At 38.8% G+C, this 27,853-nt stretch overlaps 1 long non-coding RNA gene across 2 annotated transcripts; it reads left to right on the top strand.

Moving 5' to 3' along the window:
* The first annotated feature begins 3,870 nt into the window (after positions 1-3,870).
* On the top strand, positions 3,871-12,002 carry LOC120436499. 2 transcript variants are annotated; one of them, XR_005610500.1, is made up of 5 exons: positions 3,871-3,973; positions 4,452-4,564; positions 10,711-10,765; positions 10,945-11,035; positions 11,305-12,002. It is a non-coding gene; the product is annotated as an uncharacterized LOC120436499 (long non-coding RNA). The 2 variants fall into 2 exon arrangements; XR_005610499.1 differs by having other exon boundaries at positions 11,301-12,002.
* Positions 12,003-27,853: the final 15,851 nt, after the last annotated feature.

Raw genomic sequence — 27,853 nt, 5'->3', positions numbered from 1 at the left:
TGAGGAGAAACAGACACGGAGGCATGACCAGTGAGACTGAAGGAATAACAAAACACAGATGAAACTAAGACACAAGTGAACAGTTCAGAAACTATAAACACAAACTCAGAGGCACTGGAAAATGACTTGTTCATAACAAATCCAAAGTAAAACCCAAACACTGGGTCGAAAATCCAAGACCATGACTCCCATGGAGTCACACAAGATACGCTATATTGGACCGTTTTCTAAATGCGGTCCTTGGTGATTATCTCCGCCACGCAAGCAGTCGTTCATAGTACAACTCGACTGACTTTTAGGACTGATACCAATTCAAAAATCGGTTATTTTTCCATTTTCGCCTTTCAGACACATGAGACATAAACACAACATTTGTTATGTGAAGCTATTTATTTACTTGTTTACGCTCTGCTCGACTCTGCCCTCTAGTGGATATAATGTTTTATTTATCGGCAGATAGAAAAGCCGTTACACCAACAGACCGACAAATAGCTAATATCGGCTGATTCTGTCAGACAAATGGGTCAGCCTCTGTATGATAGAACAGTGATGTTTGATACCATGGGATGAGAGCGTATCAAAAAATCAGCTGTCACAAGAACTGCAACTTATCTTGTTGAAGAAGTTGGTGGCCTGTCTTCTGTGGTTGTGAAAAACCTTTGGTCTTTAAAAAAGAAAAAACCCCCCGATTATGTCACAGTGATGTCATCTGGACTATCCTGACAATACTTAACACAAAAAGGATGCCTACAACTCACCAGGCAAGGAGATCTCACATAAACACCAGTCAGATGTGTCACGGGTAAAGTAGAACTCAATACTAATGTGGCTTGGCTGGTACTTAAGTATAAAATACTGGATAATTTTGCTTCTGCTGCTTTTTTTTGGTATTTTATTTCCTTTTGCAAGTCCTCCAACTTTACCAGGATGCAACATTTAATCTCCGGACTGCTTCTTTAAGCAGGTTTGAAGCTTCTCATTTAGCTAGTTCTGCTGCAGGTCATTCACACTGCATGTTGTGTGCTGCTTCATCTGGCTGTAATTACAGTATCATCAGAATTATCTTGGTGAGCACAACATTATTATAAAATAACAGATGTGGTAACAAAAACTATCAAACTAAGACCAAGAATTCCAAAAATGTTCGCTCATATGACCCTGAATAGCAGCTGATGAGGGGATAACAGACATATTTCAATGGCTTCATCCAACAGAATCACAGGCGTGATGCTAGGTGTGTATTTCTTATAGGTCTCCATCTTGTTTTTCTAATGTATACGTGTATGTTTTTCATCTCTGTTCTCTTATTCCCAACTGACAGAGATTCCTTCCTGTCTGTCGGCACAGCCCCATTAATTCCTAGAAATTACCCCTCCACACACACGCACACACTCTTACACATACATGTAAACTCCTCCATCAGCACCTCTGATTAAAGCTTACATGTTTTTTGGCGAACACAGAAGTAAAATTCCTAGAAGCTCATCCAACTCAAACATGAACTTCAAAGGCTCTTTTGCACACCACAAATTCAAAGGAATATTATTAGATTATAATAATGTTAGTCAGATAGAAAAATGGCAGGATGGATGAGTTTATGACCCCTATGACACTTCAACTACATCATGTAATCTGTGTTCAGTGTTTAAAGAGCGAGTTTCTTATGACAGGCAGCTTGCGAAAACTAAGTATTAGGCCGTGTCTCCGTTCACGATATCCGGAAACCATACATCTCCATCAAGTAGCAGTCACAACAGGAGTTGGCTTAGATGTTTGCGCTGAGTGATGGAAAATAGAGGGAAAATAACAGGAGAGAAAGGCCGGAAAAGAAAAAAGATATGCACACGTGTGACCTCGTTCAGCTTCTCTATGCCTCTAATCTGTTCTCCAGACACGTCAAAGGAAAAGACAAAAACAGAGATGGAGAGTGAAAAAAAGTGAAAGCAGAGGGAAACAGAGGCCCTCCTGACTGAAATTTAAGCTCATTTGATTACATTGCTGAAAACATATGTGCAGACACCGGCTGTGTCATCACACTGCTTGTTTACGGAGTTTCAAGTCAGCGGGGGAGCATAAATACACACTCTGAGCCCCAGACACCGAAAAAAATGACAATAGACTTGTATGCGGTATTCCTGAGCAGCGTAACATAAAGTCAAGCAAACTTTGCTCTATGACTTCAGCCTGTAAGCAAACATTTTAGGACACACACCTCTGAGGTTACCGCTCTCACTGCAGTTAAAGGTTTCCTAGTTTTTCACTTTCTGTGAAACAGAAAACAACAAAAGTGGTTCCAGAAGTTCAAACACTTGCTGTGCCGTACAAAAATCTTGATTTCTTCATATTTTGCTATGAAAATTGGATAAAGGTCCAATGATGTATTTATACATGTGCAAACATACATCCAAATACATTACATAAGGCAAAAACGAGTTTGTACAAATCTAATGAGCTTGAAAGTCAATATTTGGTATGTCCACCATTATTCGTCAACAAAGCCTGAAATCTAAAGCAGCTTTCTTTCCCTTTCTTTAGTTAATCTTCAGGAATAGTCCTCCAGACTTCTTGAAGGACATTTAAAGCTCTTCTTTGGATGTTGGATGCCTTTTCTTCTGTGTCAAGCTGAACCCACACTGGTGAGATCCAGGATTTAGGAAGGCCGATCCATGACTGATTGATTGATTCATTTGAAATTTCATTGTGGGTTTTCTTATCTAGATTAATTAAATTCAGTTCAGGTTTATTTATATTGCACCAAATCCCAACAACATTCAGCTTAAGGTGCTTTACACTGAAAGGTAAAATACCCTATGGAATTCTGGAAAAAACCTCAATAACTAAACAACCTCCTTTGAGCAAGCACTTTGGAACAGGAGGAAACCTCAAGCAGAACCAGTCTCAGGGATGGACAGCCATCTGCTGAGGACAAAGAAGAAGAAAGAAAAGAAGAAAGACAGAACAAAACGCAGACTAAATATACATTAAATATTGCAGTTGTTCATAAACTTGTGGGGAGAGAAAAGATGTGAGTGGAGAAGAAATCCTCAGTGCAACACAATGTATCAAATGACCAGATCAGGATGCTGCTCAGGATCAGTAGCCAGAATCTAAATGCATTTTTTTTTTTACAGTTTAGTAAGAAGAAAAAATGCTAAATTACTCACCCAGAACCGGATTACGGTTAAAGAATCTGCTTTCAAACCAGCATAACCCCTGACACATGCAAATCCATAAAAATACAGTACAATGCACTGTATAAATGTGAAGGAATTGCAGGAGTTTTCCGTATTTCTTAACTACTGCAATGCATTTTAGGGGTAAGAATACTGACAGGCTTCATTTTTGGACTCTGGTGCTAGAGAAAATGCCTTCACATTTTATTTAATTAAATTAAATTATTGTGTTTCAAAAAGATTGAACATTTTTATTTAGAAAGAATTGTTAATTTATTAACTGGTGTTTTCTGTATCCACATGAGTCAGCAAAATATTCACAAACAACTTTTTTAAAATAATCGTTTTTTAGCTCTAACATGACATAAGCTTTTCATTTTAGTGAATACTAAAACTATTTTTTGCTATGATACCACCAGTTTTGCCCTCCAGTGAAGTAAAGACCAGTATTCATAAATAGCTCTCCACTTCTCTCTGGGTTTTACACAGCTGTGACTTCTAGCTAGCTAATAAGCTGAAGTCAGCTATAGATAACTGGGAAAAGTGAACACTTCATGGTTCTACTGACATATAGGCAGAAAGGAGTTATTTTAGGACTTAATAAGTTCTATAATAATACTTATATTTTACATTTACCTCTACTTAAGCCTTCAAAGGGTTTTAGCCTCCAGTTTTAGCCTCTGACCTTCTTTTAAGATGCTAACAAATGCTAAAACTAGCCTCTGATTTGGGCTGCTAAAATAAAGACTTTTGGCTAGCTGACCAGCATAGACCAATTTGCTGGTTAACAGAAAACAGTGGTAAGGTTACTTAAAGTTTAGTTTCACCTTGGCACATGTATCATTTTGTTTAAGTTATAGCACATGGAAATATTTAGTTAACGTTTGAAGACAGACATTTTTTTTCTCTGTAACTGTGTCTTGGAAAATGTGATTTCTGTAATGCTGAGCAGGTGATTTTTAAGTATGTGGCATATTTTTGTATCACTGTTGAGCTTATGTGATTAAATCATAGCTATATCTTTATTGAAGTATAATATAAGAGCAGTGCTGGTATACAGCGCTGTTATATGCCTTAAGGGGATGCTGCTGACATATTATAAACTTTTATGTCTATAGCAAGCTTTAAGCCTAACAGTAAGCAGAGATATTTGTGTGTCTTTTTCCAGCATTCAGATCGTTAGATATTATTTGAGATCAACAGCTATCGCCAAAACCCTGCACTAGAAAAATATCCCATACTTCACCTGTGATTACACACTTTGGTTTTCTCGTGCAGAGGAATAGCCAACAAAAAGAAAAACTTCACTGAGTGAAAAAGGGTGAATATACAAGCTGGTGATGATCCAGAGCAGATGAAGAAAAACCCTGATCACCTTCTCTCTACAAAAAGTGAGTTTAACGTTTTGACTGATTTAGTTTTTCAATGTATTTTATTTTAATACTAAACCACCTTATTGCAAATGAATGGTGTTCTGTGTGTGCAACTACCAAAACTCTGTTCTTTCTTGCTGGCTTTCAATGGTCCATCCAAATCCATTAAATTCAGTTTATTTGCAAGTGATTTTCCACTTCAGCTTTCTCTTTTTTAAACTTTCTATTTTTATTCATTTTATTTTTAGCTTAAAAGCAAAAAACAGCAACAAAAATCACATTTTTCCTCAGAATAGGTTCTGACCAGGCTCAGTGGCTGAGATGGAGCACTCAGGACTTGTCACACTGGTACATGAAGAGAGGTACCAAGAAGAAGTGTGGCTCCTCTTCCCCTAGCCTCTGGTGTCACTTAGTAGTAGTCTTGTCTTATTATTGTCTTTTTTGTTGTGATTTACAGTCAGTGAGTACAAGCAGAGGTTTTTGCTTGGAAAGTAACCTCGTTTTCAGAGGCTTCTCTAATACTGAATACTGAACAGCGCTGAATCAGTCCTCCCGAAGCTGCAAAACAGCACCCACTGTGCCCTCGAGTGGTGTTAAAGGACAAAGGTGCATTTAGTTTGCTGTTGCTTTTTTACCTTATTACCTGAGTGTATATACCAATCAAGCCTTTCCATAAAATGCAGACGCTGCTAAGTTTTCCATTACTTGTCATTAATTTTCCCTTGAGCTAGTTAAAACTTTCTTATGCTACTTGGTGTAGCTCACAGAACATCATCCTAAAGTTTGAATGACTTTCTGACAAAGAAACATGTATTCAGCATTTTCCTTTGAACGTAATTGGGTTTCTCTTTTTCCTAATTGGCAATTAAAGCCATGCTCTCTGCACTGGTTTAATCTGGTGCTTGCGCACACCCAAACAGAATCCTTCTTAGGACAATTCAGTCTTCCAGAAAGGACGTTTTTTTAAGGCGTAATTTGAAGAAGATTTTACGCCAGCAAGTTATAAGACTTGAACTGTAACAAATGTAACAAAAATATGTTGACAATAAATGACATGTTATCTGAAATCTACATGAAAAAAAATTACACATCCACTTTTATTTTTTCCAAATTTTTTAGAATTTGTTTTTTGTAATATTTTTAGTACTTTTTAAATTGATGATTCCTCACTTTATCACAAATCATCCATTTACACATATGATGCCAGTAAACTTATCAGTGGTTGGTTTAACAAAAGCCCGAACAATCTGAAGATCCCCTATGAGTAAGCACTTGGCAACAGTGGGGAAGAGAAACTCCCTTTTAATGGAAAGAAACCTCCAGCAGAACCAGGCTCAGGGAGGGGAGGTCATCTGCTGCGACCGGGTGGGAGTGAGAAAAGAGGAATGATTTGTTACTGTATGACTGATAAGTTCACTGGCCAGTTTTTTTCAAGTTGTATATAAATATGATTTTTAGGACATGATGTTGAGGCCAATTAGGTGAAAAGCCAAATCAGCCAGTTGTGCTTCTTCTTTTTTGTTTTTCTTCTCTGGCACGGTCTTAGTTTCAATTTCGACTTCAGTCAGCTTGCAGTCGGTGATAATATATCCTCTTTTTCTTCCTTGTCTTGTTCCCCAGTGTCTTTTTCTTGAAGTAAGTCCTTCTCCACCTCTGCTTTTTGCATTTCATTTGCAATGGTGGAATTTTGTTCTTTTTGCTCCTCTATGATCTTAACATAGGAAGCTTTGGCTTCTATCAGCTCTTGGTCAAGTGTCTCTACCATCAAATCATATAGGGCCTTGTTGGAGCAGAGCTGGGATTTCAGGTCACTGATTTCCTTGTTGAGTGTCTCCTGATCCTACCTATGTTTAACTGCCTGTTCTTTCAGTTGGTTTTCAGCTTCTATGAACTGTTGGTGGAGCATCTCTATCTGCTCTTGTTGATTCCTGCATTGGACCTCAAATTCAGCCTCCTTAGAAGATTTGAGGCCTACAAAGTCCGTGTTTGAAGCCTCTGTGGTTTGGATGGAGGACTCCATGTGCTGCTTTGTGTTAGGGTGGTTGATTTGTTCCTGCAGGGTAAGGATCACATCATCCACATTGATAATTACGGGATCCTTGTTTGTGGAAACTTCAGTTTCACTGTTGTTATCAGGCATATTACTAGAAGCCTCCTCCAGCTGCTCTATGAGCTCTTTAATTGTTTCCTCATCCTTTGTTTTGTCGTGGTTCATTTGTGCATGAAGTTGGTTCAGCTGAGACTGGTAATCTGAAGCCTTCTTGTTAGCAGCTACCAGTTTCTAATAAAGCTCATTCTGATGGTAGTGGGAAGCTTGCAGTTGCTGTCTGAGAGCAGCAGTCTCGTCCCATGGATTATACTGGACTCTGCCCTGAAGGGGTGTAAATCTGGGATTTGGCTGATGTTGCCAAGTCCCTCCATTAGGCCAAGGGTTTTGTCCTCTGAGGTTAGCATTCACATTTCCCCGAGTCTCCATATTCATGTCCTGCTTTGCTTCTTCTGAAATGGTAAAAGATTCAGGGTTTTCTCTTTCAGAAGTTGCTTCAGCGTTTTATTGCATTTGTGCTTTTTCTTGGTTTTGGTCCATCAGCCATGTTGTTTTGAGCTTCTATAGATGTAGTTGGCCCAGGATTTTGTCTTTTGGATTTTTCATGCTCATTTTTCAGTCTTTGCAAAATTCTTATCTTGAGTCTAATGACCATTTTTGTTTGTGCTTGTGCCATAATAGATGTTTCACATTTCTTTCTTCTAGGCTTTGTGTTTTCCTGCTTTTGCACATTTCTTATCTTGGGTATTACGACCATGTCAGTTTGTGTTTCTGCCTCTGTAGATGTTTCCGTGTTTGCTTCTGGATTTTTCTGTGCCTGCTGTATTTTAGGTTATCAACCGGGTTGTGTTGTGTTTCTGCCCACTCAACTAGAATTGCAGAAAAAATTAAACAAAAAGCAAACCTTAAGTTTTAATAAATGGTTGTTAAAAAAAACCTAACCAAAGTAGAAGACGACTGTGTAGTGGAAAAGTATTAGACATTCGAGAGATTCTCACTCATAATAACTTGTTTCATAATGTAAACTAGGACATGTAGAATACTTTCATATTTAGTTAAAGATATTTATTAACACTGTCCAATGACCAGCCTATTTGGTTGAGTGTTACCGAATGTCTGTAGGCAGCAGTGTTGCCAACTCCTCAGTAAGGAAAATCGCTATTGGCTGTCCTAAAAGTCGCTAGAAGTCGCTAAATGACGTCATCACCTAATTTGCATAATTGGTCACGCTAATGTAATTGTTGTTGGAGAGAGAAATAACATCGTGGAAGAGACATAAAGTGAGTAAAAAACGTCCTAAGTGCATTTAGAGTTTATTTAGAACTACAAATTAAATTTCTTTTAGCAATTATTGTTTTTTTTAATGTCACAATTCCAACCCTGCTCCTTCACCCGGGCTTGGACCGGCAAAAGTGACCCGAAATAGGCACTCTGGTGGCGTTACTTTGTGTGTGTGTGTTTATAAGTAGTTTTAAACCTTGTGATCCACAAAACAGCATAAGAGTAAAAGAGTAAAAGAAGAACTGACTGCGTTACAGCACCCGCTGCTTGTTGAGAGTAAAAGCGATATGCACTTTCACGTCTTTTTTTAGCGACTTTTTATAGAAAAAAAGTCGCTAGGGGGTCTGAAAACTCGCTAAATATAGCGACAAAGTCGCTAAGTTGGCAACACTGGTAGGCAGTGGGATCTTGGTGGTTGCCTAGAGGACAGAATATCATCTATGTTTAATTTTGAATCCAATTTTATTGCTGACACTAAGAAACAACAGGAGACTTTAATAGAGGTTGACTAACTCTTAGTGTAATATCCAATGAAGCTTAGGTGGCATAATTTCCATGCTACCATCTACTTTTCTACTCACAGGTGGCCTTGTCCTTGATGAGAAAACCAACATGAATATGCACAAAAACATATATACAATAAGGTTTACAGAAACATTTGCACACACACATACAGTTTATGCACTGCGGCCTTGGCTGGCACCAGATGATGTCAATATATGTGTGCGTGGGAAACACCAGACTAATCCTGTGGGTTCAGATGTCTGTCTCAAAGTGTAACATGAGTGATGTCAGGGTCTCGCTTCATTCGCATTAAAGTCTGGGAAAAGTGTGTGCTAAGTTCAGAAAAATTTGTTTTCTTGTCTGTGTATGTGTTCGAGGTGGTGTGGGGATTTGAGAATACCTCTCATCAGTTCATTTGCTGGCAGTGGGGAAATGGGTTTTCACAGTTGGGGCAGTTTAAAGACACAGCAAAGGTTCAAACAGAGAACATGCTGACACTGCTTTAGGGGTGGCTTATTGGTTTTGTTATATAAGTTTCCCTCTGTGGCTCTTTATCTATCTTTGTATTGTTTATATTAACGAACTAGTTGTAATAAAAGGTGCAAAATCAAAGGTTTTTAAAGCAACAAGAAGTCGTTCTGGCATTCTAGAGGCAGGTTTTGCCTCTGGGCAACCATTTTGGCAACAGCTCTGGGCAGTTATTTTCCAAAATAACTTTTAGGGTTGTTTTTTTTCTCCACTTCAAATTTTACTTCTGAAACACATGTGGAAAGTTACACCACATTACAGCTTTACTGACAGCTCACTCCAAGAGTGCCAACACTATCAGAGTTTTGGATCGTCCTACAACCACGGTAATTTCCATTATGTAAAACTTACCTGTGATGACAAGTAGAGAGGCTTCCACCAATCAGCTGAAACAGACGTGACTCACTATAGTGCATGCATCAGCAGAGCAGCATGACTGGTTATGGTGTTAATCGGCTCTTTGGGGCCAGCGACAGGACTGCTGCCATGTTTGCCTTTAAAAAATTTTCCTATATATTTCTATTCAGGATCCTTCGATGTTTCTCAAATTAGCTGTTGCTGCATCTATGAAATATAAAAACCAAAGGTAACTGTGGCCCAGCAGCTGAATTCTACTGATATAGCTTTACAACTATAAGTCAAATTAAGTCACAGTTTGGTAATGAAAATATTATCGCAATAACAACCAAGCTCCATGGTCCAGTTCAATGAATTGGATAAGTGGAAGAAAATGGGTGAATGGAGGATTAAGGCCCAGAAAATTTAATCTGTGCCATCCCTGCTTGAATGGTTTCTATTATGGATACTGATTCATGATGTGATTTAAAGTAGATTGTTTATACTGGAATTTGTTGTGTAGCCTGTCAACAATGAATTACATAGGATTGGAATAACGTTTTAAATGTACATCTAAATTTTGTTTGCCCACCCAGTCCACATGTTCTGGTACCAACTCTGGTTCCAGTTGCTTTACGATGGCATCTGTTGATAAGGAATGACTTCCACCTGCTCTAAGATATACGATAGCATAGCATGGAGAAAGTAGACTGCTAGCCAGACTCTGATAGAAGGTAATGAAATGATCTTACCAGCACTTCTAAAGCTCATAAGCACGCCATGTGTTTCCTGCTTAATCTGTACAAGAAATGTGTTTTATCGCCCACAGCTGCTTCAGGAAGTTACTGATCCTGGGCAAAATATCCATTCACAGTTTATCCAATATCGTTGGAAACTTAGAGTATAGTGACAAATTACATGGAGCAACTTGATTTACCTTTAAAGATACAGTGCAACTCCTACACTTCAAACAACAACAAAATGTGGTCAACACCAACAAGAATTACAGGATACATTTCTGCTTTTTCCCCAACCTTAATTTCCTTGTTTTAGAAATCCTGTTGGCATTCCAACAAAACACACTGGAGGTGGCAGTTTATGCTTATGAATATAATCTGTAGGAGTTACTCAGACTTTCATTTGCATTTTGTTGCCCTGTGTCTAGTCTGTGTCTAGTCTGTGTCTAGTCTGTGTCTAGTCTGTGTCTAGTCTGTGTCTAGTCTGGAAAGCTTGACTTCTTGATCGACAGCCACGATATTAATCAGTGGAAGGATGTGGTTTTAGAATTTTAATTACTAATCACACTTTTTACACACACTGCCCAGTGTCACGGACGCCCTCAAGTGCATGAGCCAGCCTAAAGTGAACTGCAGTATTAGTTGGAGGAGTTAGGGGTATTCCCTTGGAGCTGGCTCTGTGTCCTGCCAGCTGCAGCTGCTCTCTTACTTTACTCTGTCTGACCTCCCAGTGGACCTGCAAACCAAGAAGATCTGGTCTCTCCCACCTCTTTGGCTCAACCTATGGTATCTCCTTGCTCTTTTTCTATGATGTGTACTTTTTTGGATACATCTCATTTAGCGAGATTTTTACTCTCTAGTGGCTCTAACCTTGTCAAATAAAACCCATGAATCTCCTGCTTGATATATTTTTCTTTTCTATGTCATTGCATCAGTGTGTTTTTCCATTCTTTTCTTTATTTCAGTCTCTCTTGCTTCTGAGAGATTTCAGCTCCACACCACTAAGCCATATGTCTGTTCTGTTAGGTGTTGAGCTGCAAATCCCCATCAACGTGGGTGAGTTGAGACTCCATCTTCTTTCCCAGAGCTCATGGAACTATATGTTTTTTTTCCTTGCTGGCAACGGTGCATAGCAACATCCCCAAATGTTATTGTTTTATATACATTTTATGCATATATTGTTTATTTTGCATGTCTGGAACGGAGACAAGGTTATTAACTTTGATTTTTTAAACATATGTGTATAGACTGAACCTAAATGTGTAATGCCGCAGTATAGATTGAATTTCCAGCCTCCTCTCTCTTTGTGCACCTCTGTTAGATAGCCAGGACAGGAGCAGGGGCCTTGGTCCAAGGGACAGAACCAGCAGCTGGATAAACACGACATCACAGCCGTGGTCTGTAGGGTGAGAGTAGGAGTGATCTCGTCTTTGATTGATGGCTCCTCTGTTAGCGAATCCCTTAATCAGCATGCAGCTGACTCACTCGTTTGCGTAGGACACGCTGTCAGTGTCTTCATTAGCAGCGCCCACACTGCTGAAAAAAAGCACATCAACTTGTTTGAATAAGCAACTCAAATATGTTGATGTTACTTTTTAGTTTTCTGGCAGAATACTGTTGGCCCCGCTCACGCTGAGGTGGCTTTTATGCTGTTGACTCTGTTAGCATTTAAAGTTTTGCAACATGGAAAAAAAAAAATCCAAATTATTTTGGAGTAACTATGTTTCAAGCCTTATTAGCCTTATTACCTTATTAGCTTTAGAAGGCTTTAATGTTGGACGAAAAGCGTTTTGGGGCTACAGTCAAACTTTTATAGTTATAGTTCAAGGTAATTGTAGCAAATGTAGCAAAAAACTTCATAATATTCAATGACAAGGTTTAAAAATAAAAGGCAATTCTTGATTTCTGCATGCAGTTGTGGTCTGAAGCTTACATACATCAATCTTGTGGTAATGTTGTTTTTTATAATGATTTCTTTGAACCATTCTTTTTCCAGGGTGCAATGATTATGCATCATACATCTTTAATGACATTAAAAAACAAGACTCAGATGCACAAGTTTGAATTTAGTTTGGATTTTCTCTAATCCACACACGGTCAAAACTATACATACAGGGCCAAATCTACAGTACACATAAATCCACATAGACACTAATATTTGGTTCTTAATAAGTGGCGCCTCAATCAGAAGGGGGTTGGAACACCCAGTTGTGTCCCTGTTATAACTGGTTGAAATGGAAAAATCTGGAGGTATTTGTCTTTCTTCAATATTCCATCTAATTTGCGCAACGTACCAGAACCACAGGCTGTGAAATAGGCCCAGAGCACAATGCTACCACCACTGTGCTTGAGAAGTGGTACATTGTTTTTAGGTTTTAAAGCCTCAACTTTACTCCTCCAAACATACCTGTTTGGAGGAGTAAAGGACAAACTCTTCTCTAAAAGCCGTTTGGCTGGTTCATTTAGGTAGCTGATTTTTTCAGTGAAGCTTGAAAGTGTGAATTTTTGGAACAAGGGCTTATTTCTTAATTGGCAGTCTCTCAGTCCATGGCAATGTAACTTACTTTGAACAGTGACACTGGAGTTCCACCTGTTTCCAGTTCACGGCATGCTTGAGCCATACTGCTTCCTTGGTTGTTCCTCAAAATCCTGACTAATTTCCTCTTTCATGAGAGTGGCAGCTTGGGTCTTCTTCCAAAAGGCAAAGTGTTGACACAGCAGAAGAACACACCATTACACGATCAGTACAATACTGGAAAAGATAACATAAAGGTGACCTTTTGTGCTCATTTTCAGTATTCTTGAACTATACTAACTTTTCACACTTCAAAATAATCCTCATTTATTTCCTACTGGGACTTTGTGCAGCTCCTCTTAGTGGCTGCCCCTCACAAAAACAAGATCTGAACAGCAGCTGGGTGGGCCTATTTTGTTCACAGCAAGAACTGTGCTTTAAATGACCATAATGGGGATATCTGCATTCACTGATGCCACAGTCAAGTCCAAAAAAAACAAAAAACAAAAAACAAAAAAACAGGGATTACTTGAACATACACGGACATCAATATCTAAAATTGGCCGAGCACACATTTCATACTCAGCTTTTTAAGCAGTGAATGTAAATATTGTAAGAGAATCCCCAAAGCGTGCGTCTTGATTAACATATTGGCAGTTGTGTTTGGGCAGAATTCAGTCCGATTGCTCTCTCTAGTCTTTACATGGAAGATGTGGATGGAAATGGGCAGATGGTAGAAATGGAAATGAGGCTGGAAAGACATATTAATTTATGGATCATTCATGCTGTCGAACATTCGGTTTTGTACTCAGTTATAGTTAATTCATGTATGTAAACTAACCACCATAAGAACCGTGGTTGCACAACCTTAAGTTTCATCACTGTGTTTAAGCACTTAAACAAATAGCACTACAAAGAGGTGGTAGAAATACTGGGACCCTATTCATGACATTGAGTTAATGAAATGCTATAAATTTGATTGTGTAAGAGTGTTTGTGGTCAGTCTCATCAGAAACAGTGTTTTTTAGAGTCAAGTATGGGTTCAAACTCATCCAACAGTATTTTAATTATACAGTGTCTTTCAGCTGCATTGTACATTCAATGTCTTTGGTCACAAAGAATGATTGTGTCTTTTCTTTTCTTAGTATGTGATGCCCAGCATTTGGGTAAACAACACCTACCTGATGAGGTAAAACCTTCTGTCACCCTTTTGATCATGGCTGCTCTGAGAATTTCCCTCAATCATTCCTAAACCAGGACTAGAATTAGAGCCAGAATCACCTTAGAAGCTCTCTCAGAGGCTTCTTGAGATCTTTGAGATTATGATTAAGCGTGCATCAGCACCAAATGGAATAATTTGACATAATCATGTCATGCAAAAACCTGGACTGAAACTTATACAGGCCATCAAATATCAGATTTTGCAGCTCGCAGCTTGATGATGGTGGTTAGGTGGTGACAGGGACAGGAAGGTCTTAATGGCACTGAGTGCACAGATGGAGAAAAAAAGCATCTGGGAAACACGTTTGTGAGCAGAATTCATGTTGAGTTTGGAGAGGCTAACATTTACATTTAATCTTACCATTTAAGGTTCCTGTAAAGCTGCATATTTACATTTTGAAAGTGAATTAAGAGTATCTTAAATCTTTGAAAGCCTTAATTCGAGATCATTTTATTTAACATTCTGCTAAAGTTTAAGGGTCATCGACATAATTCCATTTGAGTTTGTGTGGAAATACCTCTGGGGAAGCCAGCCTTCCCACTCCAGCATTAGGCTGACCTGGGCACACAGATGGGATCATTAAACGGAGCCCAGCCCCATTCTAAACTACACAAATCTCCACATTAAAAACCAACTATTTGGCTTTATGTGAATCACTGCACTGTTACTGCTTTCACTTTTTCCTCCCAGCACCAGCCTGTCTTATGCCCTCCCTATAATGCTGTGAAATAATTCCAAATGGTTGTAAATTCATTCGTCCTTATATAAGTTTCCACAGCCTGACCTAAACTATTTATTTGAGCAGATGCTCTCCTTTGGAATAACCTTTGCAACCTGCTCCTGGGATGTGAAAGCTGTCTTTCTCATATAGTGGCAGGAAAGACCTCCTGGATTATCTCTATTAAGTTTTACATGGCTGCACTGTGTTTTATATCACCCGCATACAAAGCATGAGGCAGCTTAAAACTTGAGTTGTATGTGAACATTTAGCTAATTTTTACAGTGTCTGTGGACTCCTGCGATCCTCTCGATAGACAGCTGTGGAATGCAATGCTTATAAAATGTTTTGAAAGCCAGAAGCTGTTGTATTTGACAGCTAGCTATCGCTGTATTACATGTAAGTGTGAATATGAGGCTGACCTCGGGCCCACACTACTCTGTTTCAGAAAGATGAATGGTGAAGGTGCAACTCAACCATTTAAAATGGTTCTTCTTTGGACCTGTAATAAAGGCTAATATAATACCAATATGTTTGAACATCTGAATGCATCTAGGAAAGCAACATCACTATTAACACTGAAATGTTAATGATGATTATAAAAATAGCAGCAACTAATAGCAGGACAATATTTCTATTCCTGACACTGCGTCTCCTCCTGTTTCCATTCTCTCACCCTGGTATTACTTTTAGTTAACTGGGATTCAAGACCACGTAACGAGGCACCCCACATTTCGGCAAAAAGAAACAGTTTTTTGTTGAGACTCAGAGAAAGCACAAAACAGACTTCCTGTCTCATTAAAAATGCACTTAGTTACTACATACAGTGTAGGTTTTAGCTAAGATCAGCCTCATGACATTTCCTTATTGCACTCATGTGTCAGGGTATATGTTACAAAGTGCGTTGACAGCCCTGCATGCATGTAGAGATTTTCTGACATAATGGGTTGGGTTGGTGGGGTTGAATGCTTCTACTGCCCACTGGGTCTCTTGTACCCTGGACCATCTTAATGCACATCCTGTGCGACAGGAAGTCCACTCTGCATGGGAAATGACCTTGATTGATTGTTTTCTGTTAACAGAGAGCGAGAAAGGCGAAGGGAGGTGGAGGAAATGGGCGGGTGAAAATGAGGTAATTTGCACAATGGGCGTTAGTGTGTGTGGTTGTTAAACAGTGTTTGCAGGTCTGATACTCTGCATGCTTGCATACTTTCTGTTTTGGTTTTACAGCTTGGAAAATTAGAAACACCAGTTCTGTGTTTTTTTGTTGTTTTTAAAAAAAAACAACTTTTATCCTCCTGTTTTCACAAAACCGTATGATACGCTTTTAACTAACCCGCCCCCCCAAAATTTACTGTCTACACCTCAACTGGCACAGCCCTAGATGAATTGGTTCTTACAGTATCTGTTGTTTTACTTGACAAACCCTCTAAAAATAGCTGCCAGTGTGTTCTCATCCCACAGCGTCAAATACTGCTGTTGCGTCAAATCTATCTGGGGTCCTAGAGATGCGCACAGTCTTGAGCCATTGGCCACAACATTATTAGACCCACAGAGACAACATTCACTTCTGGATTTCTGAAAAGCAATAAAGGCTCCATTAACGGTTGGACACAGGATGGTGAAGTAATTTGGGAGTTTGTCAGCCCACTTGGGATCTCTGTTTCACTGTCTTGATCATAACTCTTAGCCAGCCTGTTTAAATGTGAAGCCAAAGGGACATTTACAAGTGTCCTTGTGCCATGATTTGGGAGTCAGAGACCAGTCGTACTGTTTTCTAAAGCCCAATGCATTAGGCACTGATATCTTTAGGAACTTTAACAAAACATCAATATTTGAGAGCCTTGGATGAGATCTGGCTGACCTAGTTGTGAAATTTCTGCCATGGCATATGTAAGAATTACGTTCACAAACAAACCCAATTTGTTAGCAAGCATTCACATATTAGTCAAACTAGGTGGGCCCTGTTTGACATAACTAAAACATCCAGCACTATTATACATGTAATATACACGTAGTCATCGTGCCTCATGTCAAACTCGCTTTGGTAAAACTCCTTCTGGTACAAAGCTCCCCTCATATTTCTAACTCTTAGATATTCTCCACAGTTTATTATGTTTGATCAGATGCATAAAAAATAAACAAACTTGTGCTATTATTAAAGTAACAAATGTCTAAGACCATTAAGATTTGGCAGGGGTACGTGCCCACAAAGTGCTGGATTTCTATTTGATGGTCCACTTGGATTCATGGCACATTTCCTACAATCAACGAGTCAAAGGTCCTCGAGACGTCTTGCAGTGTAATCCATCCCTGTGCTGTTAACCTGCACGCACCATGTGTCACTCAGGAGTCTTCATAGTTCTGCAAAGTGTCATCATTGTTGTGATGTATTCTCTCACAGGTTCTCTCAGTTAATCACGGGCATCACAACAAAGGTTTATGTTTTGTCCCGAACGTTCTTCCACATTCCCTCTCTGGGTCCGTGGGTGTCCACAGGCAGTCTGAGAGCTGAAAATGATACTGCGGTGACTAATGACTGAAATTCACAAGTTTGAGTTTGTGTGCGAGTGTATGTGTAATCTAATCTGGTCTAATGGGCAGCCTCCCACAGGACAAAGCCAAAAGCTGGCAGGTGTGTAAAACAGAAAATAAGAAATGTTTATCCCATTAGACCCGAATGGCTGAATGATTCTGAATGCACAGAGGAAGCAATTAATAATTTAAAAAAAGATTATGTACACTGTAGTTCTCTCTCTCTGATAGGCTTCCAAGTGTTTGTTTTTTTCCGATCCTTAATAAAAAAAAGTGTTCTAATGCATTTATTTATGTTTTCTGTCATTTCTCAGTAAAAACTAACAATGATTTACTTTCACTGTTTGTTTACTGTCCTCCTCTTTCTCCCAGTCATATAACCATCACCGTGACACTGACAGACCTAAAAACCTATGGAGAGTCTGGACTAAAGCCATACTTCAAAAACATTACGAGGCCTAGCTCAACTTTAAACAAACAAATGTTGACTTAACCCCAGCCTGGAAAACTGCCCAGTGTCTGATCTCAACATTAATCCTGACATTGACTTTTGACCTTTGATCTTTACTGTTCAGCAAGAGCTGGCCAGGCAGCATCCTGGCTGTGTGATGAGGCGTTCTTTTCAAAGCAAAAGGCTCTTTGTTACTACAGATGGGTGTTATTAACAGCAGGAAGCTAAAAGGAACAAAGCGAAGTGATTGGGCACGGTCTACTGTCTCCTGTGATAAATAAATGCCTCAGCATGGCCTCTTTAACAAGGACTAAGCTCATCAAAGTCTGTGCTGATTTACATGGCGTGCCTAATGTTTTGGCATTACACAGGGGAAAAACAAAACTTTGTTCTTTCTCTGTACAATTTATTAACATAATTATACAGTATGTTTGAACTGTATGCATGAGTTGCATGTAAATCTGACATCAACTGTAGGAGGAATATCGACTTTGCTTTTGCATATCTCCTGAGACGGCCCACACACCTCAGACACAGCATTAATCTTGTGGCCCATGCGTGTAAGAAGTTTTGCCCGTTGCTGGAAGTGCAATAACTTCAGGATGATCTCAGTCTTGGTAAATGGTTTTGAAACACCAAACGCAACGGTACAGCTGAAATCTCAAGGTTTTCTTTCATACAACGCAGTTAAACGGGCAATAATAAAACTGTTGACAGGATTTATTTCATGATTACTTTTACACTGTTGTAATGAACTCAACAGTAGGATTTTCTGTTACTGTGAGTACTTGCAAAAGCTCTTAGTAGAGATTTAAGGAAAAGCTAATGGAATTCAGTTCGATAAGTGAAAATAAATCAAAGCCAAAGCTTAACAAGTTAGGTCATCTAAAAAGGTCTTTCAAGAACCACAGAGCATCAAAGACTGGCATCAGATCTACGACCACTCGCAAGCAGTTGCTGTCTTTAAAACCACTTTGGTGATAAAACAGCAATAACATATAGTCAGTCTGCAATTGAATAGGATTAAATTAGCAATTACATGCAATCTCTTTTTGATAAAACTTGGATTAAGAGTGATAAATCATCAAAAATTGCAAATCTGCTGCTGTCTGTTTCCAAATCCTTTTCTGTCTACATAAACAGAATTTCACAATAACTACTGTTTGAAAGATAAATTCAGAAAGTCTTCCTAAAATAGCAACATTGTTACTGCAGGATAGCAATTTAACTGCAAAATGAAATAGGCAGTCGTCAACCTTCGCTTGCCAACTGGAACCAGTTGGCAACCAGTTGAGTCGAGTCCCCTGTTGCAAAGAGACTGTCACTGGCACAGAAAGACTCAGTTTGACGACCTGTTGTCTATGCATTTTGGCCTTAAATCACAATGAATGACGACTGTGTACACTACCAGTCAAAAGTTTGGACACACCCTCTCATTTCTTTTTTTAAAATCTTGACTTATTTTGTTTTTATTTATCTATTTTATATAGTACGTCTATGTTGAACTTATATTCCAGAAAAACAGTGTGGTTTATTTTGATGAAATAAAAGCATGTAATCATCTTTTTATCCTGTTTAAAATGCACTCGATTGTCATAGCCAACTCTTTCCTTGATTATCTGCACAATCCGACACTTTTTCCGTCCATTTTTTTTTTTCAGTTTTATTGCACTTCTAAGTACTTCCATAAGGCTGGATGATTTAGCTCATGCTTTTTCCATTTGTTCTACATTTTCCTTTCTAGGAACTTTGGGACAATACCTTCTGGGCACATTCATCCTGGAAGGGCGCTGATAGGTCATGATGTATTTCAACATAGATCAAAAATCAATCACATTTCAAACATACATATACAACCCATATTTCTAATGAAAACTTTAATCTTTCCCAGGAATCACGGCGTGTAAGAAATACTTCCCCCAACCCTCCGACCACATATGATGTATGAACGATAACAGAGAAAGTAAAATAGAAAACATGTGCTAAATGTATGTATCTCAGTCCTCATAAGTGCACAGGTCACGATAGAGCCTAATAGAAGGCAGGCGGCCTCTGTCATTCATTTTATCAGTAGTACCATCTGTACTAAACAGTTGTATCTGTACTGAGTGAGTTATTAAACAACTACAACACAAGACAGCAGGGATCCATTAACAGATGTGCAGTTTTGAATTTTGTGTACCCAAATATCCAAACTGTTCTCAAGGTCTGAGAACTGCTGGAGAAATAAACTGAGAAAAGCAATCACGGCAGAGTTTTTCAAAAATGCCTTATTGTGTTATAATCTGACATCCACCAACACACATCCACTGTTTGCTCAATATGGGTATCTAAACTTCCAAATGAACCACTCAAAAAAAGAAAAAGAAAAGAAAAAACAGATTCAGTTACCATACTGCGAGTTCATTTTCACCTATCGTTACAGATTTCTGGGCTTGAAATCTGCACAGTAAAAAGGATCGGTCACCTGATAATCGATCAGCCACAGTTCCACTAGTCTGCCTGTTGAGATGTCTGTGTGCAAGATACTGTAACCTTCCAGAAACTCGTCGTAGTTCATTTAACGGTGTGTTTGTGCATTTGTGTGAGATGAAATACAAAGCATACAGGGAATTTTTTTAGTGATTGGAAAGTTAGGTACTTTCCTGTAAGACCAGAAAGTTAATATTATGAATCCCAACCCATTTATCATCTCAAGAAAAGGTTGGTAGTATTTTAGCCAAAGTGTGGCCTTCCATTTAAGCATCTGTTTGGGGTTAAATATAAAATATTAGCGTGCCGACATGTAAATCTGAGGACATTAACATGGTAAACACTGTTCCAGGATGTTAGCAGTGTCCTTATGAGCATATTAGCATATTAGCAAATTATTGCATGTTTTTGTTAGCATTAGGCTTTAAGTACAACCAAACAGATATATTTGTACTATTATAAACCATTAGTCTTATCAAAATATATTTCTCAGCTAAACAATGATATTGGGTGATTGTTCTTTCTGTCCAAAAATGTTTGCATTCTTTAAACAACATTAGCCATTCATTAAACTACATTTGCCACATGATGGTATGTGACACAAGCGCTTGACTTAACCAGGAGACTGAAGTTTGAGTCTTATCTAAAATTATTTGATGTTTCATGGTTTGCAGTATTGTTTTCAGTTACCCTGTGGCTGAGTTAAAAGATCAGTAAACAGAGTTTGAGGTGGAATAATTGCATGAAAAATGGATGTAGCTACCGTGATGTCCACTATGGGTTTTTGAAATCCTGTTTTGAAGCCTTGAGATGAGCATTGCTGCTGTTCCCTTCTATGTTGCAGAAAAACAGATCTGACAGGGAGGGTGAGTCTGACTCGAAAACCGCAAGCTCATTGGCTAACAACTTCAGATTGACAAGTGCTTATCCAATAAGTGTGTGGGTCCATGTCAGGGATAATCCTCCAGTTTTGAAACATAATATAACCAAGATTTATAAAATAGGATTATTTTAAAAACTGAAAAGAAATAGTTTTCCCATAGATATCTATAGGACCAGAAGTCTTGTTGTAACCACAACTATCGCCATCTGTTGGCTCTTCCACATTAGCTTAATTTTTCCAGCTTGGAAGCTAAGCCCATGTTTTATACTGTTTGTGGTTAAAACAGGCTAAAATTATGTTAAACATGTTAGAGAGCTTGATTTTTAGGGTTACAGGCTACAGGTGACTTAATTTTAAAAAGTAATTAGTTGCAATAAGTGTTTGGAGAAATTACTTATGGGGTCATTTCCCTGGGAAAGGACAGTCTTTTCTTTTCTCTATTTATGTCTCATGCAGTGTTGACCTTATTTGGCATTTTCCAGGAAAAAAATACAGTGGCACTGAATATAATCTTGTTTTGGGGATAGACAGATGTTTTGCATTAGGGCTCTTAGCTGGAATGTTGGGATAAAAACTTAATGTTGAAGTTTACGACGCTTGAGAAACAGTCTATAATTTGGGAAAAATTTGGAAATAATTACCTTGTTCGTCTTCCATACCAAGGTGAAGTAGGAGTACGACCATAAATGTAACAAATGAGAGATCTTAAAACCTTAAGTTAGAGTTAAGAAGGGTGGGAAACTGATAGTGCAGCTTAGGTAATCTTAGTTTAGATGCCAGTCGTTGTTTTCCCACCAATGAAAAGCTACTCCCAACAATAAAGTCTAACCAGTGCTCTCCTGTCCTCTCTCCGTTCTGCTGCACTGATGCTGTGAAACCCTCACCTGCAGCGCAGGCCCAGAGCATTTCTGAGGTTTACTTCTGACATCCACGGGACATTCCCTGGCAGTCAGAAGCTGGCTCATCTGCGAGGAAATTACACCCAGTGGTTTGTTGTGTTAATAGATCTTGTAGCCCAGTTTCTCAGGGCACAAACTGTGTGGTCCTTCATTTCAGCTCCTCCGTCAGGTGTGGGCTGTGGCATTATTTGTTAACTTTTCTTACTCCCTTTCTCTCATGTTTCACAGAGGAATGTAACAGGCTCCATGTGATTGTACATGAAACAGTCAGTTTTAGCTACTTTTGTTCCAGTCAATGAGCAATATTCCCAAAACGGGCAGAAAAGAAAAATTACTTTAAATTGTAATTACTGCCATTAGTGACTTCAGCCTCTTTCAAAGGTCTTTGGGACCCTCTGGAGATGAACAGCAGCCATGATGTGACTTACTTGGACATGTAAAAATAATTTCCTGTCCCCTAAAAATGATTATTGCAGAGCAATGCCAACAGAGCCTGTTTTAAAGTCCAGCAACTAGAGCCATCAATTAGATTGCTTTGAATTAATTGCCAATCCTTTTTTGTTCAGCTCATTATAGTTCAACTTTATATAATTCACAACCTAGTATCCCCTAATCAATTAAGTAAATACATTTTGCTTAATGAGTGTGATAATGTTGGCATATTGATATAAGCATTTAGCTCAAAGCATGACGATTGCATACAAATCACCAGCAAATACATGCTTGTGGTTAATAAAATGAAATTTGGAATCATGGGTATTCATTTTGTTTTGTTTTTTCCAAAATAAACAAGCACTTACTGCCGTTTTCCATTGTGGGAATTTTGCACCAAGCAGCTTTAAACTGATTTTTTACCGTGACCTTACCTCACTGTGCAATTGAGATATTTTACCTTTTATTTTTGTTTTTTGGAGTCACAGCAAGACGAACATGATGTTTGAATTTTGCACAGAGGTTATTTGTTCCTTTCCAAACCTGAAAACAAGGCTTGGTAGGTGAGTTAAATACGGCAACACTGATATAAAAAAACATGCATTTGGATATCAGCATAGGCAAGTGACCAAACCCCAGACGTTCTCCATTTCTTGTCTGTAGTCTGTTTTTAGCTAGAGTATTCATGACTAATTATATTTGAGCAGACACCAGACGGAGTCCCAGTGGCGGGCAAATGAAGGAACTAATATAAAACCATTGGATATTGTCTGATGACAATGACTGGCACGCAAAACATAGATACATGTGCTGTACCAGAAGTATATAGACTGCAAGAGTCATGTGAAAAAGAAAGTTTTCACATGACTGTGCAGTCCTGTGAAAACCAAAGTACACCCCGTGAATCAATAGCTTGTAGAACCACCTTTAGTAGCAGTAATTTAAAGCTATATATTTCCATATGACATTATCAGTCACTCACATCATTGTGGAGGAATTCTGTCACACTCTACTTTGGATTGTTGCTTCAGTTCATTTAAGTTTGCATCCATTCATTTATCCACAGCTCTCTTAAAAGCCCACCATTTGACTGGGTCATTATAACACTTTACTTACTGCGTACCCTATAATGTAACCCACTGTCCGCTGCAGCTTGACATGGTGCACACATTCTCTGAACACTATAAAAAGTCATATAGCACTTTTCTACTTTAATGCATTCAAAGCACTTTTTATTACAAGTGACATTCACCTATTCTCATACATATTTAAACATGCTGTATAGATGTGTGCATGTATAAAAATGCTTATATTCTTTCTTTAGTGCCTTTGAGAACTCTAAACATCACAGCCACTACCCCAGGCACAGCTGCCCCCCCAAGGGTTAATACATATGCAGTTTTGAAAATTTGCTCATAGACTCCTTTGGTTTTTACAGATTAGTTAAATATTGACTGTTCAATATTTTTTAGTTCCACGTCCAGCATTGGTTTCCCTCAAAATGGCAGTGCAATGCAGACACACCAGTGCATAACAAAACAATGACATTGCCCTGTAGGGCACAGTCGCTGTGGGGATTCAACATTATAAATTTAGTTGAAATCATCAGACAACTGTTGATGGGTTTTTCAGAGCTAGTCAATATTTTTATCAGTGGAAGATGAAACAAAACTTTTATGATCATGTGAAAAAGGAATAAACCTCAGGCTGTCTTTATGTAATATATGATGCAGTGGCAAAAGTCCCGCTGGGTTCCAGACGGTGGCTGTTGGCGCAACATAAAGGTGGCTCTGTAAGTCTGGCTTGTTTTTAAGTGACTGCACTATGGCATTGGTGGCATGTTTAACCCCATGGGACTCCGAAATAAATCTCTCTTTTCATGATGACATGTCAGCCGTAACCGAAAGGTCTTTTTTTAGTAAATGACTTTCCTCAACGATGGCCAGCCTAAATGCTGTTATGTAATTTCACATATTTTACAGCCAAGTCAGTGTGGTGCAATTTTTGGTCCTTAAAGCCTATGAAGTTCATTATTGGTATTTGGGGCCTTGTCGGCTCTATGAAGGGATGATTCTCCGTGTTTAAATACTCTGTAGACGTGGCCCACCCCGGTAAATACGATGCCTAAAAGTGGAAACAGTGCTGCATAAAAATCCAAAGATTCCAGTGTCCGCGCCAGCAGCTTTGACAAACCTGTCTTAAAGGTGTTTTTATTTGGCCCAGTGGTGTCACTAAATGTGAGTTCGTGATTGTCTGACAGTTGGGGAGCAGTTGCACGGAAGTACCAGAAGGACCAATTAGACTTTTATGAGAGGAACTGAATTTCCAGTCGCCACATTATTAACGTAGGCATTTCATTGGAGCAGACCCTCTGAGGACAAAAAAGCTGCTCAGTAAGGGGCAGAGACACAAACACAAAGTAGGAGAGAGAGGGACAGTGTAGTCATACACAGTGTGTGTCCTGCACACAGGAAGAGCCCTCTTATGAGTTAATGCTCCCTGTAAATAATCTGAATAAGCAGCCTGTTTTCAGTGGCCACATTGGCTGCAAAACTTTTCCATAACGACAGACTGTAAACTATCGCATTATTACCTACCTAGCCAACTAACATGGACACCATTGTTGTCTGTCAGGTAGAGAATATTTGGATTCTGGCAAAGCTAAGCAAATGGTGTTGTGGTCTGTCCAGGGTGGTTTCCTGCCTTTTGTTTAGTGCGTGCTGGGAAAGTGCTGCCACAACTCTTAAGTAGTAAAAAAACTGCATGAATGAGGCATGGATGTAAAGTGTTTACTGGGCTAATAGTTATTTCAGGAAGAAATGACTTCTCATTTCATCTACAGATACACTTCCTGTACCAGGAAGAAGATCGTTTGCAATCTATTCCAAGACTAGGTTTCACTGATATCTCAGTGGGTAATTGCTTAGTTACTGTCATGTGAAAAGAAGGTTTTCACAGGATTGTACAGTCCTGTGACAAAATAAGTACACCGCATGATTCATTAGCGTGTGGAAACATCTTCACAGGAATAATGTCTGTATGACTTTATCTGTCTTTCACATCATTGTGGAGGAATCTTGGCCTACTCTTATTTGCATTAGTGATTCAGTTCATTGACATTTGCACCTGTTCATTCATGCATAGCACTCCAGTCCCTTCCACAGCATTTCAAGTTCAGGTCTGGACTTTGGCTGAGTCATTTTGACAGCTTAAATCTTTACTTTTTCAGCCATTATGTTGTAGATTTGCTACTGTGATTGGAATTAATATCTTTTTAGAATAATCTTGGCCCACTTCTGGTCAATCTTTGGCTTTTAGACAAATGCCTTCACATTTGACTAGAATACAGAGGAGTTCATGGTCAACTTAATGACTGCAAGGTGCCCAAAACAAACCCAAATCATCAACCTTCCAACAGTGTGACTGGTAATTAGCAGGAGGTGTTTGTGGTGATATTTTGTTTGGTTTTTGTCAAGTATGGTGCTGGGCATCATTGAGAAACATCTCCACTTTGGTCTCAGTTTCAGTTTCTGAAAGGTTGTGTGTTGTTCAGATGCAACTTTGTCAACTTAAGTACCTAAGCCAAGCTCTTTTTAGAGAAAAAGCAGCTTTCTCCTGGTAACTCTTCCAAACAAGTCACACTTGATGAGTCTTTTTCTAACTTTACTGTCATGACCTTTAACATTTAACATGCTAACTGAGGCCAGTTGGTAATATGTAGTATGAAGACATCTACGTACATTTAAGTATTAAATGCATTATGTTAAAACACCTGTTTGTTTCTCCATTCTCTGAGAAAGCCAAAAACTGATCTGAGGCAGGCTAACACTTGGATCTGTGTGTGTCATCAGCAGCAGACATCTGCTGAGTTGACACAAAAGCAGCAGCAGAGTTCAGAGTTACAGCAGGAGAAGCTTTTTCCCCTGCCAGCAATCTCAGATTATGATCTTAAGCTGTGTTCATACACATACTCGCCTCCCCTAGAGCGCCTTCCCTTCCCACTTTAAAATGCTTTCATCTTTTTTTGTGGGCTTTTCCTTTTCTGCCTCCTTCTTCATTCAAGAATTGGGCAACAAACATTTGTTTTAGTTGTGTAAATTTCATAGACGAAAACCAGCATAAAGACAGAAGGTGTAAACAGAAGTTTTATTTAGATTTTTTTTTCAGCTATTTCCATGTTTTCGGATATTTTAAAGTTCTTTCTTTTATGCACTTTATTAGGTACACCTGTTCACACCTGTTGACCATGTAGACATGGTCAAAATGGAGCATTAGAATTGGGATAATAGATTATTTAGATAACTTTGAATGTGGAATGATAATGATTTACTTGGATTTCCCCATACAAACATGTCTATGGTTTACAGAGAATGGGCCGAAACAGTAAAACGGTCTGGTGAAAATTTTAGGTTTTTAGGTGTGTCCGAGGTAAAACAGTATAATTTTACTATTTCCATATCATTGTATATTCAGTAATTGTGCTGCTATGAGCTATGAGCTATGAGTGCACTTGATACCAAATGCAGTGATCTGATTGATCTAGTTCTGTTTGGATCCTGATTTGAAACACTGGAAAAATCGAACTTGATCCGAAAAAATAAACGCCGTAACTTCGTCCTGCGTAATTAATTCAGCGTGAACGGCTGCATTAAGAATAGGTGAGTGTTATGGCTCGTCTATGGGTGGCCAGACCACAACGTAAGGGTGATCCATCCTCATCAGACCCCAAGCAGCCACATCGCACAATTGGCACAGTTTAATAATGATTCATTCAGAATATGTTGATTCGTTAGGCTTTTTTGACACTAAAAAGGAGCTGGTTATAGTTTTGGGGTGGACTTAACGCCAAAACAACAAACAAAAGGAGGGAGAATTTCCAAAACTTACCTATTTAAAAGAATGACAACATCTTGCCTCCCTTACTAAGAAAAACAGGAGAAAACTGTAATCAAACAAAAAGGCAGTCCACCCCTACAAACTCCTGTACATGACGAACATTGGGCATGTTTGCAAAGGTCTGCTGGTTGGGATGAGGCAAGGATAAATGAATGGCAGTCCATGGTGGTGTCATCATATAAGTCATCCCCAGCTAGTTAGCCAATCCGTATGGTCCGTCCTCTGAATCCACCAATCACGGAGAGGCACCTGCACACTGAGATTTGCATATTAGACAACACTACGACAGCAGTCGTAACAGTGAGTCTGAAAAATATTTTTAACCCATGAAACATTTGCACAGATTTTATGCACCCAGTATAAAAACGCCTTTAGAGTCCATATCCTTTGCAAGTGTCCCCCCTTTTAGTCTTGTGTCTTGCTGTTCTGTTAGAGTTACTTTCCTTTAATTTGAATATTCTGCTTTCTACGTTTTCTTACTTTTCACAAGTTCATCTATTCATTTTCTTTACTCCCTGACTATCCACCTCCGTGGTGCATTTGGATCCACTTAAGAACTCTGTTAAACTATAACAGAGAGGGAAAGAAGTGAAAAATAGGAAAAGTGCAAAATTTCAAAGGTTTCAAACACAAAAACACATTCAGCACACTTTGCAGGACTCAACCACATGTAGTTTCACGCATCATTAGTAAGAACAGAAATAAGAGGGTTATGTAAAAAAAAAAAAAAATTATCTTTGGGTAATTTAAAACAGTAGGGTAGACATATTACAACAAATTTAAAAAATCCCTCAAACCTCAAACTTGGTCTTTAACAAAAAGATCTTAGTGACATGGGGTTTGCAAACAGC

The sequence above is a fragment of the Oreochromis aureus genome, linkage group 23, assembly GCF_013358895.1.
Source record: "Oreochromis aureus strain Israel breed Guangdong linkage group 23, ZZ_aureus, whole genome shotgun sequence".
Lineage (NCBI taxonomy): Eukaryota > Metazoa > Chordata > Actinopteri > Cichliformes > Cichlidae > Oreochromis > Oreochromis aureus.
This window is presented reverse-complemented; position numbering and strand designations above follow the sequence as displayed.